The 19,559-nt window shown below is 40.1% G+C and overlaps 1 long non-coding RNA gene across 1 annotated transcript; it reads right to left on the bottom strand.

Annotated features, from left to right (window-relative positions):
* Positions 1-275: 275 nt before the first annotated feature.
* Positions 276-1,769, bottom strand: LOC109206260. Its single transcript, XR_002064808.1, has 3 exons — positions 1,528-1,769; positions 890-980; positions 276-537 (listed from the first exon to the last, which is right to left on the bottom strand). It is a non-coding gene; the product is annotated as an uncharacterized LOC109206260 (long non-coding RNA).
* Positions 1,770-19,559: the final 17,790 nt, after the last annotated feature.

The raw sequence follows: 19,559 nt of genomic DNA, 5'->3' as shown, positions 1-19,559 counted from the left end.
TACGTGAAGACCATATATATATGGGGAAAGATATGAGGACTGTGAGTGAAGAACATCATAACTGAGATCTCATTGACAACTGATCAATTCCCTGATTACAATAACTAATTAACTATTTGTTATATAAATCGTTATTTACTCAAGCTAATTGAAAAGTATAGACATATCCTATAATTAATCATTTTTATTTTGTAATTGATGCTTAAATTTTTTTTTGCTAGAGCTATTCGACACCTTTGTTAGGCAAAAGCTTAAAATGTAAGCGCGATAGAATAATAGATAAAATTGCAACTCTTCCAATAAACAGAATGATTTAAATGATAAAAGAAGATCATTGTACAAATCCCAAATAAGCTACAAAATGATCAAGAAATCTAGCTAGATAATTTATTGGCCTAAAATCTTATTTGACCACAGCCAAAACAAAATAATATAAAAGGGCTAATTAACCCCATGACTGCATCTTAGAACAGGAAGATGTCAGAGGGATCACAGCAACACTCATCTAGGAAGCAACAACAACACAACGCTGCCAAACTGCAAGAGAATTAAAAGTAGTCAATCCAATGTACAAGTAGCTTAAACAAACAAAGTTTGCTCGTCTATTAAATATGTACACATTACTTCTAGTATAAAATAATAGTCGGTAAAACATAATAATCAACGTTATATTTATATAATTGTTACTATAATATTCCATAAGCTCAAGAATTCAAATTTATTAAACATATTTATGCTATGTTCTATCTAATAAACAAACTTTTAATATTTATCTCATTGTTAGAAACGTAATGACAACTCAAATTATGTGTACACTCAAAACACTGTCATATAATATGAAAGGGAGAGGCATTTGCCAGTTTAATTAGGAGGCTAATTAAGGTATTACCATCCCTTAAGAAAACCTCTGTTTTTACGAGGTGGAGGAACAGCATATGTTGGGGGTGGCATCACTGGGGGAGGAGGACCCTGATAATAACCTGCCACCAAAATTAAACAGCATATAATTTCAAGTGACATTCACATATATAGGTTTTTATTCACAAAATCATTATCAAGCGATATTACGTGTTAGTAACTCAGTTTTGAATTTAATTTTTGTTTATTTAATGAATTTCTTGATACGAATACAGTGTTTGGACTAAAGCTACTGAGTTCGGTCGGTCGAACAGTTGTATCCGCCGTTCATTTTTGTCTTTTCCACTATATGCTGCAACAATTCTAGTCATACAAAACCTCAAGGAAAATTGGATTATCTTAAAATCACCGAATATATGTATCAAGTTGCCATCATCGAATCTAGAAGAAGTATATATTTAGAACATATATATCCAGTATAATAGTAATGTTTATCCCCCAGCAGGACGAATTTATCATTTTAAGCTAGCATGTCTGAAATACTATTACACCAGGACTCATTTGTTATTATATATGTATAGACCTACTTAATTTAAATATATACAAATTTGCAAATAGAATAAGAACGACTATCGAACAAATATGCATGCATATAGTAACATATAGTACCTTGGGCAGGGTATGGAGTAGCGTACTTTGGAGGTCTGTTCATGTTTGAAACTCTGAAATCCAAGAGATATAATGATTGATACTTGATACTATTTGAAACCTGAAACTGCCACTCTAGAATATATAGCCCACTAGGATTCGACGAAAGAAGTGGATATACAAAAGGGAAACTGGGAAAGGCAGCTGCTTTCAATGTAAACGAGGAATATAGAGAAGTGAGATCAGATTTGATATGTTATTTTTCCTTATTAGGATGATCGCAAACCTTAGTGGTAGTGTTTCGTACGAATGAGGCATTAAGGTAGTTCAACACGTACATGCTGAATAGCGTAACGTGGCAACCGTACAAGGCCTTTTGGATCCTCACTGCATATTGCTAATCTTTTTGACTTGGGCCACACATGAAACTTCTTACCACGATATTTTGCGGCATTTTTCTTATTTTTTTATTGCTCGAGAGAACAGCAGTGAACACTAGATCTTTTGCTAGCGTTTGGCCATAGATCCCAAATTTGTTTTGAAAAATTTGAATTTTATAAACTGTATCGACATTTAGAATTGTTTACCTCGAAAATACGAGTAACAATTAAATTTGATTTGTGGTTTAAAGATATGTGATTTAGTTCAATACTAATTGATAATCAAAATATATGAAGTAGAAATGAAAGAAATAAGTGAATCAAACCAATGTTACTCAGCAGTAGTGACCTCGAGCTTAGTGACCTCGAGATGAACCAAGAACAATAAAATAAGAGAGTAAAGAGAAAGGAATATTCTGATGAACAGTAAGCGAAAAGTAGAGAGTATATTCTTTGCCAATGATTAGATGGATTTTGCAAATGATTGGGTCCCCTTTATATAATAGGGGAACCCTAAATAAGGTACATTTCTGTTTGCAGTATGGAATATTATTGGTACAACTGTCTAACCGCCTAGTACGGAATCGTACAATCCTATTTCGGGATTTGCGCCATGATCTTGGGGACGTGGCAGGAATCTAGCTCATTCTGTTACAAATCCATAACGGTACAATTTCGGGGTCGAGCATACTTAACTTCGGTATTCCCCGCACTCCTATCTTCGGGCATCGCATTCCGTCCTCGAGCTCGAGTCTAGTCTATCGACCTCGAACTTGAGCTTACTTGAACTCGGACCTAAGGCGATCCCTCGAGCCTGGAAAATCGGGCGTGCCCGATTTCGACCGTATACAGACAGTCCCCGCGTTTCTTAGATCAAGGTGATAAGAAACGATTTGAACCTCGATTCTCTAGAGTCTCTAATGATGATGTTATTCCTGTGATGTGGGCACTTGAAGTGACTGAAACGTCCCGTCGGTTCACTTTCCCAAAATATTAAATGCATGCCAGTAATGGTCGGCCACTAGCGCCGACGAACCGTCGTTGCTCATCTATCAATGCGAGGCTACTTCTTTGAATTGAAAACTTTACTCCTTCATTCACAATTACTCTGATCATCTCTCTTCTTCACCCTTTTCTCTCACCATCAGTTTCCACAGCCCCTTTAAACGCTGGAAAATGCCAAGTTCTCGTAAAACACAACGCTCTGCTACCGTATGTATTCTTTAGCTTAGACTCATGGCTAAAACTTCCAAACGAGTTCCCAAAAAGGATAAAGCGTCGTTTTCTTCTACCTCCCGGCCGACCAAACCGGTGGTGCCGCCGACTCTTGAAGAAATCACCCCCGGCCCCTGCGTGATTAAAAAGGACTTCAATATTGAAAATCCGCCGATATCCCAGGTCGATGCGAACATGTATCTCGGTATATTTGTTCGATATCGAAGAAGTTCCTCAAAGCCATGAAGAGGGACTGCGGCTGGGGAGACGAGGTCATGATTCAAGTCCCAAGCCCCGAGGAAAGAAACACCACTCACGTGGAGGGGTTCTTGAGTGTTTACACTTACCCCTTCACACTGGGTCCCCTCGATCCGGTAGTGATCGACTTCTGCAAAACATATGAGGTCACCCTCGGCCAGACCCATCCCTCCTTTTGGCGCATCGTAATCATGCTGCGCTATTTTTCTGGAAAGGCCGAAGGGTTGGAATTTACCCTCAATCATCTTATTCAGTTGTATCGGCCCCAGCTATTTCGAGGGCTCATCAAGTTGCAATGTCGAAAAAAGAAGTCCTTCTCTACTAGTAACGATGAAGACAAAGATTGATGCTGGATGAGCCGATTCATCAGAGTAAGGACTTCGGATGTTATCCCAAGGGACAAAAAGCCGTTCCCGGAGAGATGGAACTTTAATCGTAGGTGGAGTTTCTTAACAAATACTTCTTCATATTCTACTTCCATTTTACATAATATTTTTATCTTTTCTACAGTTGTTGCTTGGACGCCTCACACTGTCCTTGGCCTCGAGGAATGGGTCCGAAAGTTAGTTGCCACCTCCTCGTACGATGAGCGCAAATGGCGCGATTTATCAAGGGGTAAATGGGAGGCCAAGCATCACGGTAAATTCTCTTCCCAAGCTTTGATACCTTTCCTTTACTGGTGACGTCATCTCATTCATGTTTATTTGTGCAGGCATCGGAGATGTCTCCGAAATGAGACCAGCCCCGCCTGGGGAAGGGGTCGAGTCCCTGATTTCGAAATCGGGGAAAGACCACAAAAGAAAGAGGGCTTCGAAGCCCGAGGATACCCAGGATGAGGCGGCCCCTACTCGGAAGCCAAGGAGAAAACTCATTCATGTGGACTTGGAATCAGCCATTCAACACCTGTAAGACGAAGAGAACAAAGGTGAAGAATCGCCGTTGGTACTCCGAACTAGGAAACCAGTCGAGGCCGCCAAGTCCTCTGATCCTGATACCTTGCCTCTCGATGAAGGAACTCTGAAGAAAGATTCAGGAAAGGCCCTCGAGTCCCTCGAAATCGAGATCGTACCTCCTCCTTCAACAAATACGCCGGAGGGGACAAGTGCTGAGAGGGCCGAAGCTAATCAGAGCGCCCCGAGTGAGGAGCTCGGGGCCGTGACAATGGGTCACTCACCTTCTCTACCAGCCTACTCCGTTGAGACAAGAAAGGATGCTCGGGCTCTGCGAACACCTGACCCGAACAAGGTCCTCGAAGAAGACCCTTTCCGGGACTGTTTCACCAGGGTTGACGATGCCGTCAACTTTAACAATGCATCTACTCTCTTCTAAGAGGCTCAACGTCTCCTCTCTCGGGTAAATACTAACTTTCATTGTTGTACTGACATATCTTTTTTTCATGTATAGGCCATCGTCAAGTTTAGAGCTGAGCTGAGCCAATGTGAGGCCGAGATCAGGAAGGTTTCGGGTGAAGAGAAGGCCCTGAGGCTTCTCTGTAGGCAAAAAGAGGAAGAGCTTAAGGACCTTCGGGCTGAATTGGCCCAAGCTCGGAAAAGCGAGACCGAGCTAGATGAGCAGGTAACTGTGATTTTAACAAAGTATGGTCTTCTTGGCCTTACTTCGGAGGCTAACACTTCGATGTCTCAGCTGCAGCAGAAGTTGGAAATGATTGGGTAGCTCCGGGGCGAGGTTGACCAAGTTAAGACTGACTGCCATCGATGGAGAGAGAACATGGATCGGCTCGCTGTCGATAAGGAAGTTGTTATGGCCCAACTGACCTCGGCTGAAACTCAGCTCCGAGGCATTAAAGTGAAGAGTCTGGCCCAGGCCAAGAAAATTGAAGAGTTAGAGGCGGAGCTTGCTAGAGCTCGGGCCGAAGCTGCACAGGCCAAGGCTAAAATTGAGAAGACGAAGGCTACAGCAGATAAGACCATCGCCGTATACTTAAGGGACGCCGTGGTTGTTTAAGTGGAGCTAAGGGAGGCCTCCGACCGGGAAAACGGAATAATGATTTAGCCAAGTGCCAAGCCCGAAGGGGGACTCTCGAGGAAATCCACGCCCGAGGATTTGACCTCACTGAAGAAATAGCCCAAGCAAAGGCGCTGGAAACCGATGCCAGGTTTCTTGTTTCTTCTGATGATTAAGATGATGTGAGTGGCTCCGGGGGAGGGGAAGGTGAGGAAGGTGTTCCCGAGGAAGAGGAAGTTCCCGAAGATAGAGCTGCCGAGGCTGCAACTCCTGAGGAAGCTACTTCCGGGGACGTAACCCCGAAATAGATTAGGTTCTCTTTTTCTTTTTGTGTAAGGGCCCCTCGTGGGCATGGTAAATATACTTTGTAAAACATCTCTTATGGATATAAAGAACCTTTTTGCTCTATCCTCAACTTGTGTTGAATTTTATTTTGTTCTCATTTGTGGGAAGATTTCGATTGTACAACTCAAATGATCAGTCCGAGTATCCGTTTGGAATCAGAACATAATAAACCCTTAGGTTTTTATTGATCAATATAATACCCCTTAAGGTTTTGTTAATCCTCGAGCTAAGTTTAAATTGATTTCATGCGAGCTCGAGATGTCGGGACTCTTGAGTCCGAGTTGAGTGAGAGCAAGATCTCGAACTCTATGTATTTTGGCCCTTAGGCTCTTCGATTTGGGCCAATTCGGCCTCTAAAGTGGCTATAATTTTTCCCTCTTTTCGACTAAAAGACTTAGTGAAAATTTAATTATGCCTTAGCATATTTTTTTGTATCCATTGGGTTTTTCAAAGGTTCGACGGATCGGAACCTTATTAGTAGTTTGTTTGTGTAAACATAATCAAATACCTCTTGAGGTATTTTCGAAGGCTGATGTTATTGAAGCCTCTAAATCATTCGAGGGCTGATTTTATCGAAGCCCTTTATCTTTGCTTTTGCTGAGGCTAGCCTGATTTAACCGGTTTTTTCAAAGTGTTTGAAGGCCTTTAATTTATGGCGGAAGTCGGACGTCTCCGAGCCGCATGATTTCGGCCGTAGACTTTTTATATGACCATAGTCTTTAATATGGCCGTAGCCTTCGGGTATGTCTCTTGGACTTCTTTCCCGATAACCTTTCGAACTTGTTCGAAAAGTTAGTCCCCGAGTATGTTGTCCTTGGCCTTTGTATCGAGGGAATGCCTCTTTGAGGCCTTATGGGTCCGAGTTTACGACAACACGGATATGCTGACTGTCGATGACAGTCCTCGAGTATCTCGGGGTTACATTCGTGCTCTGGCTCTTGAGCCGTTTCCCGTAGGATTATAAGTGTAGAGCTCGTACAATAGTAGACTTCTTTGAGACACAAAGTGTTTTTGATATAAACAGAGTGCTTCTTCAAATAATTGATACATGCGTACATGTTTTTCCGTCGGGGCTCGACTATTCTATATGGACACGGTTCATCTGACCGTTTGGCCCATTACAAAGTTTTCCTATCGAGACCCTTTTAGGCGTAAAGTATTTTCCTCGAAGATATGACCTCCGAGGGTGATGCCCCCCTGTATTCGAGGTTGATTGAAAAGAAGCCTTGGATACTGTTGAGTTCTCCTTAGGTAGCATATAGTTGTTGCCTCGTTAAAAACCTTATCGGTAAAACCCATTTGGGACAAAATCCGATCTAAGGGAAAACGAGTGCAACGCATGCTTTAAAACCCAAGGCCTTCGTGTAAAGAGGTGCCTTCGATAGCTCCGATCGCACACCTGCAATAAGTTAGTTTCAAATTCAAAGGGACAGGAAAGATACATTCATACCTTAGCAATAGTATCGCTTGAGTAACGATACGTTCCAATTGTTTGGCAGTTGTTCACCTTCCACTGTGCTAAGTTTGTAAGATCCTTTACCGACAACTCCAAGGACTCGGTACGGTCCTTCCCAATTCGGGCCTAATTTCCCTTCATTCGGATCTCGAGTATTGAGGGTAACTTTTCGTAGAACTAAGTCCCCGATTCCGAAGTGTCAAAGGTTGGTCCTTCTATTGTAGTATCTTTTGATCCTTTGCTTCTGTGCGGCCATCCGAACAAGAGTTGCTTCTCGTTTTTCATCTAATAGCTCGAGGCTAGTATTCATAGCCTCGTGATTTGACTCCTCTAATGCATGTTGAAACCTGGCGCTGGGTTCTCCGACCTCGATAGGGATGAGGGCCTCGGAGCCATACACTAAAGAGAACGGAGTGGCCCCCGAGCTAGACTTCGATGTTGTTCGATATGCCCTAAGGACCTCGGGTAGGACTTCTCTCCATTTCCCTTTTGCATCGTCCAACCTTTTCTTCAAATTTTGAATGATAGTTTTATCTGTTGACTCGGCCTGTCTATTTCTAGTTGGGTGGTATGGTGTTGATAAGATCCTCTTTATTTTGTGTGCTTCGAGGAACTTCGTTACCTTGTTGCGAATGAATTGTTTTCCATTGTCACATACAATCTCGGCGGGTATCCCGAACTGGCATATGATGTGGTCCTAGATGAAGTTAATAACTTCTTTTTCTCTGACCTTCTCGAAGGCCTGTGCTTCCACCCATTTAGAGAAATAATCAGTCATAAATAAAATAAACTTAGCTTTACCTGGGGCCGTTGGTAGGGGTCCGACTATGTATATTCCCCATTTCATGAAAGGCCACAGGGATATGACCGGGTGGATTGTTTCTCCGGGCTGATGGATCATTGGTGCAAACGTTGACATTTGTCACATTTTTTGACAAATTCCTTAGTATCTTTTTCCATGCTGTCCCAGTAATATCCTGCCCTAATGATTTTGCGAACCAGAGACTCGGCGCCTGAGTGATTCCCACAAGTACCTTCGTGGATTTCTCATAGAACATAATCGGAGTCCCCCGGCCCTAAACACATCGCTAATGGTCCATCGAACGTCCTCTTGTACAATGTTCCATCTCCATCTAATGCGAACCTAGCAGCCTTGGTCCGTAGGGCCCTCGATTCTTTGTGGTCAGAGGGGAGTTTTCCATTTTTCAAATAGTCGATATACTTGTTCCTCCAGTCCCACGTCAAACTTGTTGAATTTATTTCGGCATGACCCTCTTCAACCACAGACCTCGATAACTGAATGATAGTCCCCAGGACGATATCATCTTCTTCGACCGAGGATCCCAGATTAGCAAGTGGATCGGCCTCGCTATTTTGTTCTCAAGGCACATGATCCAGAGTCCACTCCTTGAAGCGGTGCAATGTTACCTGTAGCTTATCCAAGTATCGTTGCATTCTATCTTCTCGAACTTCAAAACTTTTGTTTACTTGGTTCACCACCAATAGTGAATCGCACTTGGCTTCAATGACTTCTGCTCCCAAGCTTTTAGCTAGTTCGAGACCTGCAATCATGGCCTCATACTCGGCCTCATTATTAGTTAGCCTAGAAGTTTTGATAGATAGTCTGATGGTACCACTCGTAGGTGGTTTGTTACACCACATATTTTCGTACATGAAAATACTCCATAAATAAATTAATGAGAGCCCGGAAGTGAGATGTCACGTCCCGCAGTACTACATTACGACGATGTTGCACCCTGTAGTATTGTACATTGAATTTGTCATAAGGTAACTGACATCAGCCCAAGGAAAAGATTATTTGGAGATTATAAGGATTATGCTATTTCAAACAAGTAATAAGTAAATTCGTAAAGGTGAAAGGGGAAGCAAGTCAAAGAAAACGAATTTTTCTTCCAAGTTTGGCATGTTGGGATAAAATACGGCTCAAGCTAAAATACTCGGTATTTATAGACTAGTACCATACAAGGTACCACATGACCATAATAGTAAGGTGTATAAGGTATGTGAAAAGTGAGTAATATTTTAAGTAAGTGGGAATAATTCTCAATTTTGCGGGTAATAAGTGGTACATGGATGACAAGGGTAGATCAAAAGATGACAATATTACAAAATCTATAGTCAAGTAAAGGAAGAGACGAGAGGTGACAGGCCTTAGGACAACAAAAGAGTATAGGCCATACAGTCATGTCCTCATTTCGAGAAATAAGTTCGCAGCTCTAGCTTGATTACCAAGAGGAAAAGTTAGACCCCGGAGTAATAGAACCAGTATGGATTGGTGAACAAGATAAACTAAACATGAATCAGGGACTGAGTGACTGATAATAGTCGCCATCATAAGAATTTTAGATTTTTTTCCGGCAATAATAGAATGGACGACAAAAGAAGATTCATGAGAAATCCAGAGAATGGTCATTCAGGAAAACGCTTCCCTACAGCAAGCAATGTGAGCAAAGTTCAGCTTAAGGGACTGTATGTTCCAAGTTTCACCCTCGTGAGTAAGGAATTTTGCTATCCTTGGTACGGAAGGATTACCGCAAGGCGAGTAAGGGTCATCGATGATGTGAAAGGATGCCAAAGATGAAGAGTTAAAATATCTTAGGTAGGTCATCATAGCTCCACTTTTTAGTACTCCCCAAAAGGGGGGAATATGGAATGATGTGGCGTTAAGCCAGAATTAAGTGGTTCTAGTAATTATGGAATGGTAAAGGAAGAATGCAAACAAAAAAATGAAAAGGGATGTGATTGAAATTATCCGAAGCCTACGTATATGTTATGATTCCAGAACATTATGTAAATACGACGTCAAGGAGGAGAGGAAGTAAAGGTTCCAGCCCGAAATGTTAGTAATAGATAATGAGCCGGTACGAGCGGTAAGTTAAAACAAAGGAAATAACCCAAGAAAGATTACGCGGAAAATTGATATGAGAATGGGCCAACGAGTAGTTGGTAGTTGATTAAGGAAGAGCCTAGTTATGGCCAAATAGGAGGTTACAGATGAGTCAGCAGATAGTGCAAGATAAACATAGTAAAACCCAATATAGTGAACTCAGCCTCGCAGTAACGTCATTGTAATACTTAAAAAGTATTCAGATAGGAGTTGGGGTTGTTAAAGATACCGTATGATTGTGGGAATGAAAGATAGTGCCACTGGGAAGGCAATCAAAAATATCAGTCCAGAAGCAACCCTACAAGCACAAGGGCACGGAGGTAAGCAACTACGGATAATTATAGGCAAGGAAGGACATCAAAAGGTCTATAATAAGCTCACAAGCTTTACGAGGGTCAAAGGTTCTCCCTAAGTACTAAAAAGAAAGGCTAGCTGAGGAAATAAGGAAGAAGGCTTCAACTTAAGCACAACGGCCTAAAGAGGAAATGGTCGTGTAACAACAGTCTCACAACAACATTATAGCACTCCAAAGGAAAGTGGCACCTACCGTGACTAATGAACGGGAACTAAAACTAAAAGTAATATTCGAGATCATATGAGTTGCACAAAAACTCTAGCATGTGTGGGCACTAAGATAAGCTAAGTATGGACGCAACAAGGGGGCAGAAAGACCAGGAAAAGTAATAGCTTACGTTGAAAGAAAGCTAAAATGTAACGAAAGGAATTATTCGATCAATGATCCAGAGTTAGTACATTATGGATACACTCGAGATTTTGGAGCATTATCCATACAACATATATGTTGACAATCATACAGCCGTAAAAGGTTCCGGTATAAGTTAAAGAAAAAATTGAGCCCAGATCATAGACAAAGGAATGAATTGTTAGAAGACTGTATCATGGATATTCCATAGCGTCCATGGAACTAAAGTAATAACTAATACCATGAGCCGTAGATTGGAAGATAACTTAAGCCAGCATAAAGGCTGATAAGAAGAAGGAGGAAACTAAAGATATACATCAACGAAGTAAATTAGGAATCTGATTATTGGACCCTGAAAATTATAGAACGTGATTGAAAACATTTAAGTGACAATCGAAATGGGATTATTTATTTAAGATCAGAGTCGCCACTTGGGATAGTTAATGGTGTCCCAAGTCACCGGTTTAGAATCCCGACTCGAGGAGATTTGACTCTATTTATGTCCGCGAAACACAAAAATCCGGGTAAGAAATTCTGTTAACCCGGGAGAAGGTGTTAGGCACTCCCGAGTTCCGTGGTTCTAGCACGGTCGCTCTGATCATACTTGGCTTAATCAAATTGTTTAATTACTGATTTTAGAACCAATGTGCATTTGCCTCATTTAATTAAAAATTATCTTGAAATGGGTCACGCGTACGTGTACCCGTTTGTTTGGCGCGTCAAAAATCATGTCACGCGAACGTGTCCACAATTAATAACACTTTATTATTATTAAGAAAGTTTGGCCGAAGTTGCGCGAACGCATACTCCGGTTTTATTTTAAGAAATCGTAATCATGTCACGTGAACGTGTACGCAATCACGATGGTATATTAAATATGCCTAGAGCAAACTACAAATATTTGTCATTTTCATATCTAAGTTAGTTCGAGGGCCATGTATGATTAAAATATGGATGGCACGCCTCGGACTAATTAATTTAATGGCCTATTAGCAACGCTTTTATTGTTAAGAAAGTTTGTACGAAGTTGCGCGAACGCATACCCCGAATTGGTTTTTAGAATTGTAATCATGTCACGCGAACGTGTACACAATCACAATAGTATTTTAAACGACCCTAAAGGCCTTTCTACGAATTTTCATCATTAATGTCTAATTAGTATTGGTGAGGGCCATAAGTGATTTGGTTGAAATGACACACCTCACTCTAACTAAAGGAACTATATTTAATTTAACGGACTAAGGCAATAATGTGTTTTGTTCACATTAATCCGGTCTTCATTACTATACGCAGCCTATTCAAAGTGCTGCATATTGGCCTAATATTTAGAGAAAGCGGATTTCAGACTTAAGTAACAATAAGCAACAGTTCAAAAGGCATTGGGCTCGAGGTAAGGCCCAGAACTAAACGAGATCAACCAAGGGTCTAACTGGGCCAGCCTCAAGGCCCATTCGCGTGACTTGCTGCAACAAAACTTGAATAAATGAACACATGAACATTTTGAGTTCAGGTGATGTCTCAAACGAAAATCTTCAGCGAAAATAAATCAACTACACAAGCTAAAAGACCTGACTTGGGACTGGGCTGCCCAATCTGGGCCTATGTTAAGTGCCATTCGAGGCCCGACAGCCATGTTGCCTTATGACATCCCAAGTCATTTTGCACATTTTGACACAAACTGATACCAAATCATAATATTATTCTGACAGTACAGCATTTAAATGTTATAACAGCTCTTACATAATTGATTTCATTGTTAAAACATAATAAAATTCAATTTTTCTAATCTAACACTTAACATGGTTTCAAAATATACACATACACTTACTGACATGGACTCAACTGAAAGTTCTCATTCCAATCCACTATGTTACTTAGCAATTCAAGCAAAAACTTCCAAATACTATACTGACTTTTACATGCTTAAATAAATCCAACAGTCCACATATCTAAACAGTAATTCAATCCCTTTACAAACCAACAAGCCAAATTAAAAAGCTTAACCAGGCTTACAAACAGAATTCAAAGCTAGCAACAGAAATGAGTAAACATACACATGAAGAAAAATTAAACTAATTACAGAATCGAATGGACTTAGGGAATATAAAAATAGCATTTGATAGACGAATATGCCATAGATTTACAACTTAATCACACAGCTGCAGATCTTTTCATTTCACATGCCGATGAGGTCTAGTAGGTACCTGGTTACAGCAACAAACAACAAGAAATGAGCCTGGGGCTAGGAAGAAACCAGCAGTAGTATGTCAGCAACACCAACACAGCCAAACTCAGCTTTTAAACCATTTTTGAACCCCAAAATAAACCAGAAATCCTTTGAAGGTTTCAAGTTAAGAAGATTAAAAGCAGACTCTAAGACAATTTCAAACAAAGAATGCAGAAATTTCAGTATTCTTTCAGGCGTTTCTAAATTTCAGTCCTTGTAAAAACTCCCCTCATTTCATTGAAAACCAGCCTTATATAGAGGGCTTTTAGGGCAACAGAATTGGTTTCCCTATTTTATATATCAACCCTTCCCCAATTTTCATTTTTTCAATTTTAACCCTGAATTTTTAAACCAATTACTGAATTAACCCAAACCCCTCTTTCCTGGAAGTTTCCCATTCATTTTTTAAAAGATTCTCTCAATTAAATTCCACCAAATATCCTTTAGTCCCCTGTTAATTGTCATCGGAACCAAACGTGGGTCAAGTTGACCCAACAATCAAACCAAAACCCTAGGCTTGCAACCCGGATTGACCCTCCCCTCTTTGGGCTTCTGACTGACGAAGCCCAAGTCCAAATCAAACACAAAAACCCACAAAAAAAATACAGGCCCCATGGAGTTGCAAAAACTCCTAATATCAGAATTCTTTTGAAACCAAAGAAAAAGATTGATCAGAACCAAACACGAAAATCAACACAAACGATAATTAGTATGATTTAAAGTCTAAACATGCAAACAGAAAACTGATTCAAAACAGAAGAATAATAAAGAAAAAGAAGAAAGGAAACAGAAGGAGACGAAGACGGGAACAGAATAAAGGACGGAGAAAAGATGAGAAAAGAACGATAGTACCTAAATATGTAGACAGACAGGGCTTGAACGGACCTCCGGTGTTTTCCGATTTAAACCAAAAATGAGTGTTAATCGGCTTGTTCTTGCGAGAACAACCGTCTAACACTCGTTTCAGGCCAAAATCTTCTTCAAAAATTGGAGAACAATGAATCCAAGCTTTTGCACGAGGAATCAGAGGCGGGAACGGATCTAGGGTTCGTTTTAGATCTGAAATTAAAGGAAACTGGTGGTGATTTTGGGAAAATTGACGATGGCTTAGTGTTTGAGGGAGTCTGGGGAGTGTGTGGTGAAATTTTGGTGGGATTTGGAGCTTCAACGCCGATGGAAATGGCGGAAGTTTGAGGGCGGCGCTAGGGTTTGGCTTGAGAGAGATGAGAGAGAAGCCGAAGAACAGTACTTAATCCTAGGTTGTTCTGATGGGGGTTTGGACAATTATAAATGAAATGGGGGAAGTGTTCACGGCCGTTGTATGAATTAAAATGAAAGGCTGGGATTGACTTAAAACCCCTGAACTCAAAACGACGTAGTTTTGCTCCTATACTACGTCGTTTCAAGGGTCTCGGGGCTGAAGGCTTGGATCGGGTGAAGGGCGTGGTTTGGGCCTGGATTTTTAACGGGTCTGGGGGGAAATTACCTGGGCTATGCCAAATTGGCCCAAAAATCAACAGCCTTCTTTTGATTCTTTTTCTTTTCTTTTCAATTTCCAATTTTCCTTTTTTTTTTAAATTAATTTAAAACCTAAATTAACTCTTAAACTAAATTAACTTACCAAATTAAGATAATTACTTGTCATAGTATTTACAAAAATTAATTAACTCCTAAATTAAAAGAAGAATTACAAAATTTAAAATTAAAAGGTTAAAAATGCAAAGTGAGTCATATTTTGTGATTATTTCATTTTTTATAAAATGACTAATTCTCTAATTAACCTACAAATTTAAAAATAAATCCTAAATGCAAATGCAGAGTATTTTTGTATTTTCATGATTTAAATAAAATTAAACATGTACAGAAAAAATGCAAATAATTAAGAAAATTCTACAAAATTCCTAAAATGGCAAATAATTAAAAAAAATCTATTTCCTTGGGATTCTGTAGGAGTATTTCATATAGGGCAAAAATCACGTGCTCACACCTGTTAATAGAATGAGGGTGTAATTATTATAGACAAAAAAATGACGTTTGGGCCTTAGATTGAGTAATGAACTGACGAATAAAATAAACGGATCTCATGAATTGGACAGGATTAAGATACCCACACAAGGTGAATCACATTGGGATGTCGTGAGATACGGTTCTGAAAGCACGGTATCGCCCCAGGTGGATCAATCTAATCATTTCAGATGTTCCTCGATAAAACGTAAATCCTAGTAGCAACATTACATAAAAGGTTAAGTTATCAAGGGTGGATTATGGATCGAAATTGAGGTGAATCAACAATGGATGGATAAAAGTTATAGAGTATGAGAGGAGATTAAGCCGTCATTATTAAACATGAACAGTAATGTGGAGGCATTAGAGGACATAGATTTATACGTATGAGATAAGCAACGAAAGTAATCTAAGATTTGGTAGTAGACCTCAGTAACGAGAAATCGAGGTAAGAGTTATGGTATAGTATGACCTATGTAGATGTAGTAAAGTCATATGAATGGATAACCAGGTCTATAAAATAAGATATAGCAATATTCGTAGGTTCGACAAATACTAAGCGAAGAACTTCAAGATTGGCTAAAAGCTGGAGGAAAAAGGAGAGGAGAGTCGCATAGGCACACTTACAAGGTCAGTATCGTAGAAGCTGCATAATGGAAGGTAGCAACAGTTACGAGATTGGAAGGAATTCGATCACAAGTCATGGCGTGGGAAAGAGGCCTAAAGGGGGGGGAATGCCCTGGCCTTTGGACTTATTCATAGAACAGTTGCCTAAATGGCAAAAGGACTACTAAAGTATTCGCAAGAGCTATGTGATATGAGAAAGATAAGCGCATCAGTCAACATTCGAGGACGAATGTTCCAAAGGGGGGAATGATGTTACACCCCATATTTTCGTACATAAAAATACGCTATAAATAAAATAATGAGAGCCCGGAAGTGAGATGTCACATCCCGCAGTACTACATTACGATGATGTTTCACCCTGTAGTATTGTACGTTGAATATGTCATAAGGTAACTGACATCAGTCCAAGGAAAAGATTATTTGGAGATTATAAGGATTATGCTATTTCAACCAAGTAATAAGTAAATTCGTAAAGGTGAAAGGGGAAGCAAGTCAAAGAAAACGAATTTTTCGTCCAAGTTTGGCATGTTGGGATAAAATACGGCTCAAGCTAAAATACTCGGTATTTATGGACTAGTACCATACAAGGTACCACATGACCATAATAGTAAAGTGTATAAGGTATGTGAAAAGTGAGTAATATTTTAAGTAAGTGGGAATAATTCTCAATTTTGCGAGTAATTGATTAATTACCGAGTAACGGGACATTAACTAATTAATTGAGAATATATTTGGATAAGATTAATCCCCCCCACACAAAAACGTGGCAGCTTTTGCCACAACATATTGTGACTCTTACATCTTTTAGATAAGTGGCATGAATACATGCATCCAAAATTGGTTACAACTATCCCCATCTCCAGAAACACTATAATATTTTGATGAAAATAGAAAAGGTGGACAGTTTGAAGCCATGTGACGGAACTGATCTCTTGAATTCATATAAGAACTAAGGTGTAAGAATCTTAATTTGTATTGTTAAAGCTATGATAGTCAACTGATTCAGAGCCAACAAAGTAAGTAACTTGGAATTTTCTTGTGACGTTATATCTGCACTAAAAGTATATGGAAATTTGTGCAAGTCAAACAAAAAATGGAGTTTTCAATGGAAGTATTAGATGAATGTTCAAGTTGGCAGTGACAGATTCAAGGGTCACTCTCATGGCTTTAAGAATCTTCTGTCTTGGAGTAGCTGGATATTTCTTGGTTGGAAAGATGAGTAGAACCTAGGACGTGAGGCAGAAGCATTTTAAAGCTTCAATAGAAGAAAATTTTATTCAAGTTTCATAGAATTCAAGCAAGAATTTCGTTCATATCTCACAGAAGTAGAAGCTTCATTTCGTGCAAATAATTCAAGGAACAGGTATGTTAAGGCTATCCCTTCTTTCTTTTGGCATGATCCATACGATACGAACGAAACTTACAAATGCACAAATTCCATGAATGATTCTATTCATAGAAGTATTAGAGGTATCTATGTTCTTGATTTTCCATGTGTCATAATATTTTATCATCTGTTCATGGGTCTCAGAATAATACGAAAGTTGAAAAGAGTTTACTTTATGATATTACTCAAAGGAAAAATGGTCTTATGACATTCCGAAAGATTTTATTAACGTACTTTTCATACATTGCATTCATGTACATTGACCCGTGACCAGATGGCATTATATACGCGTATATATGTATGTATATATATGTATATGGGATATGGGAAAGGTTATGGCGTTATATACGCACCACCACCTGATCAGCTGGTATACGTTGATGATTTTGCCCACAGTGGCCAAGATGATATGATGGGATGCCCTCAGAGGCTGATGATGTTATGAAACATGTACATATGCACGACATGACATTCATACGCATATGCATGATACTATAATTATTTCATGATTTACAAAGTTATTCAGACTTACAGGTTGAGTCATGTACTCTATATTTCTTCCATGTCTCTTATGTAATTTATGTGCCTTACATACTCGGTACATTATTCGTACTGACATCCCTTTTTCCTGGGGACGCTGCGTTTTATGCCCGCAGGTCCTAATAGTCAGGTCGAGAGCCCTCCAAGTAGGCTATCAACTCAGTGGAAGATGTTGGTGCGCTCCATTTGCTTCGGAGTTGCTTGTCTGGTTAGTATGAGTTAGATTTGTATTATTTAGTATGGCGGGACTCTGTCCCGACCTTTATGAAAATTATGTATTCCTAGAGGCTTGTAGACATATGTCATGTACGTGAAAGATTGAAGGGCCTTGTCGGCCTATGTTTAGTATACGAGTGATCATTTTGGCCTTATAGGCCCGTACTGCATATGTATAAGTTTGTATTCCATCATACTTTACTCCGGTTCAGTTACCTATGATAGAATAATATGAAAGATACGTTATGTTGGTACTCGGTTGAGTAAGGTACCGAGTTCCCGTCGCGGCCCATCGGTTTGGGTCGTGACATGGTTTTAAGACAATTCCAAGTCCGGACCCCTTCACATTCGAGGCACCGTCTGTGAAAAGGGTCCATACCCCCGATGATGTACCCGAACTTAGCAGGAGTTCTTTCTCCACTTCGGGTACGAGGGTCGGCGTAAAATCGGCCACGAAGCCGGCTAGGATTTGAGACTTGATGGCCGTTCGGGGTTGATTTTCGATATCGTACCCGCTAAGTTTGACGACCCATTTGGCCAATCGGCCCGGTAGCTCGGGCTTATGCAAAATATTTCAAAGGGGGTAAGTGGTTAATACACATATAGGATGACATTGAAAATATGGTTTTAGCTTTCTAGATGCACTTATAAATGCAAGTGCTAATTTTTCTATGTGAGGGTATAAAGTCCGGCTTACATAATAAATAGGGAATTGCATACCTTGCTCTTCTCGAACAGTACACCACTTACCGCTATCTCGGATACTGCCAAGTATAGGCAAAGTTTCTCGTCTACCTCCGGGGTGTAAAGCAAAGGCGGGCTTGACAGGTATCGCTTTAATTCTTCTAAGGCTTGCTGACATTCCGGGGTCCATGCGAAATCCTTTTTCTTTTTGAGCAAGGAAAAGAACCAGTGACTCCGATCTGATGACCTCGAAATGAACCGACCCAGGGCAGAATTCTTCCTGTTAGCCTTTGCACGGCCTTCACACTATCCACGATCGTGATATCCTCGATGGCTTTGATCTTATCGGGGTTACTTTCGATACCCCGATTCGACACTATGAAGCCGAGGTACTTACCCGAGCCAACGCCGAAGGCATATTTCTCCAGGTTAAGCTTCATGTTGTACTTTCTCAAAATTTTGAATGTTTCCTGCAAATGAGTCAAATGGTCCTCTGCGCAGGGATTTAACCAACATATCATCAATGTAAACTTCCATTGTTTTACCTATTTGTTCTTCGAACATTTTGTTGACTAGGCGTTGATATGCAGCTCCCGTATTTTTTAGCCCGAAGGGCATTACGTTGTAACAATAAGTTCTAAATTTAGTAATAAACGAAGTCTTTTCCTGGTCGTCCGGGTTCATCTGAATTTGATTGTACCCGGAGTAGGCATCGAGAAAAGTTAGGATCTTGTGGCCGGCCGTAGCATCGATCATACGATTGATGTTGGGCAGTGGGAAAGAATCTTTCAGACATTCTTTGTTCAAGTCCTTATATTCTACACATATTCTAAGTTTGTTTCCTTTTTTAGGAACTACAACTACATTGGCTAACCATTCGTGGTATTTTACCTCCCGAAAGACCCTATTTAAAAAAGTTTGGTTACCTCGTCCTTTATAAACGCATGTTTCACCTCAGACTGGGGCCTCCTTTTTTGCTTCACCGGTTTGAACATCGGGTCGATGCTTAGCTGATGTGTGGTGATTTCCGGTGGAATCCCTGTCATATCTAAATGGGACCAAGCAAAGCATTCCATATTATCAATAAGAAACTGAATGAGTTTTTTCCTGAGTTCGGGGGTTAGTCCCGTTCCCAGGT

Source organism: Nicotiana attenuata, unplaced genomic scaffold (assembly GCF_001879085.1).
Source record: "Nicotiana attenuata strain UT unplaced genomic scaffold, NIATTr2, whole genome shotgun sequence".
NCBI lineage: Eukaryota > Viridiplantae > Streptophyta > Magnoliopsida > Solanales > Solanaceae > Nicotiana > Nicotiana attenuata.
The sequence above is the reverse complement of the archived record's forward strand: the minus strand, read 5'-3'. Positions and strand labels throughout refer to the sequence as shown.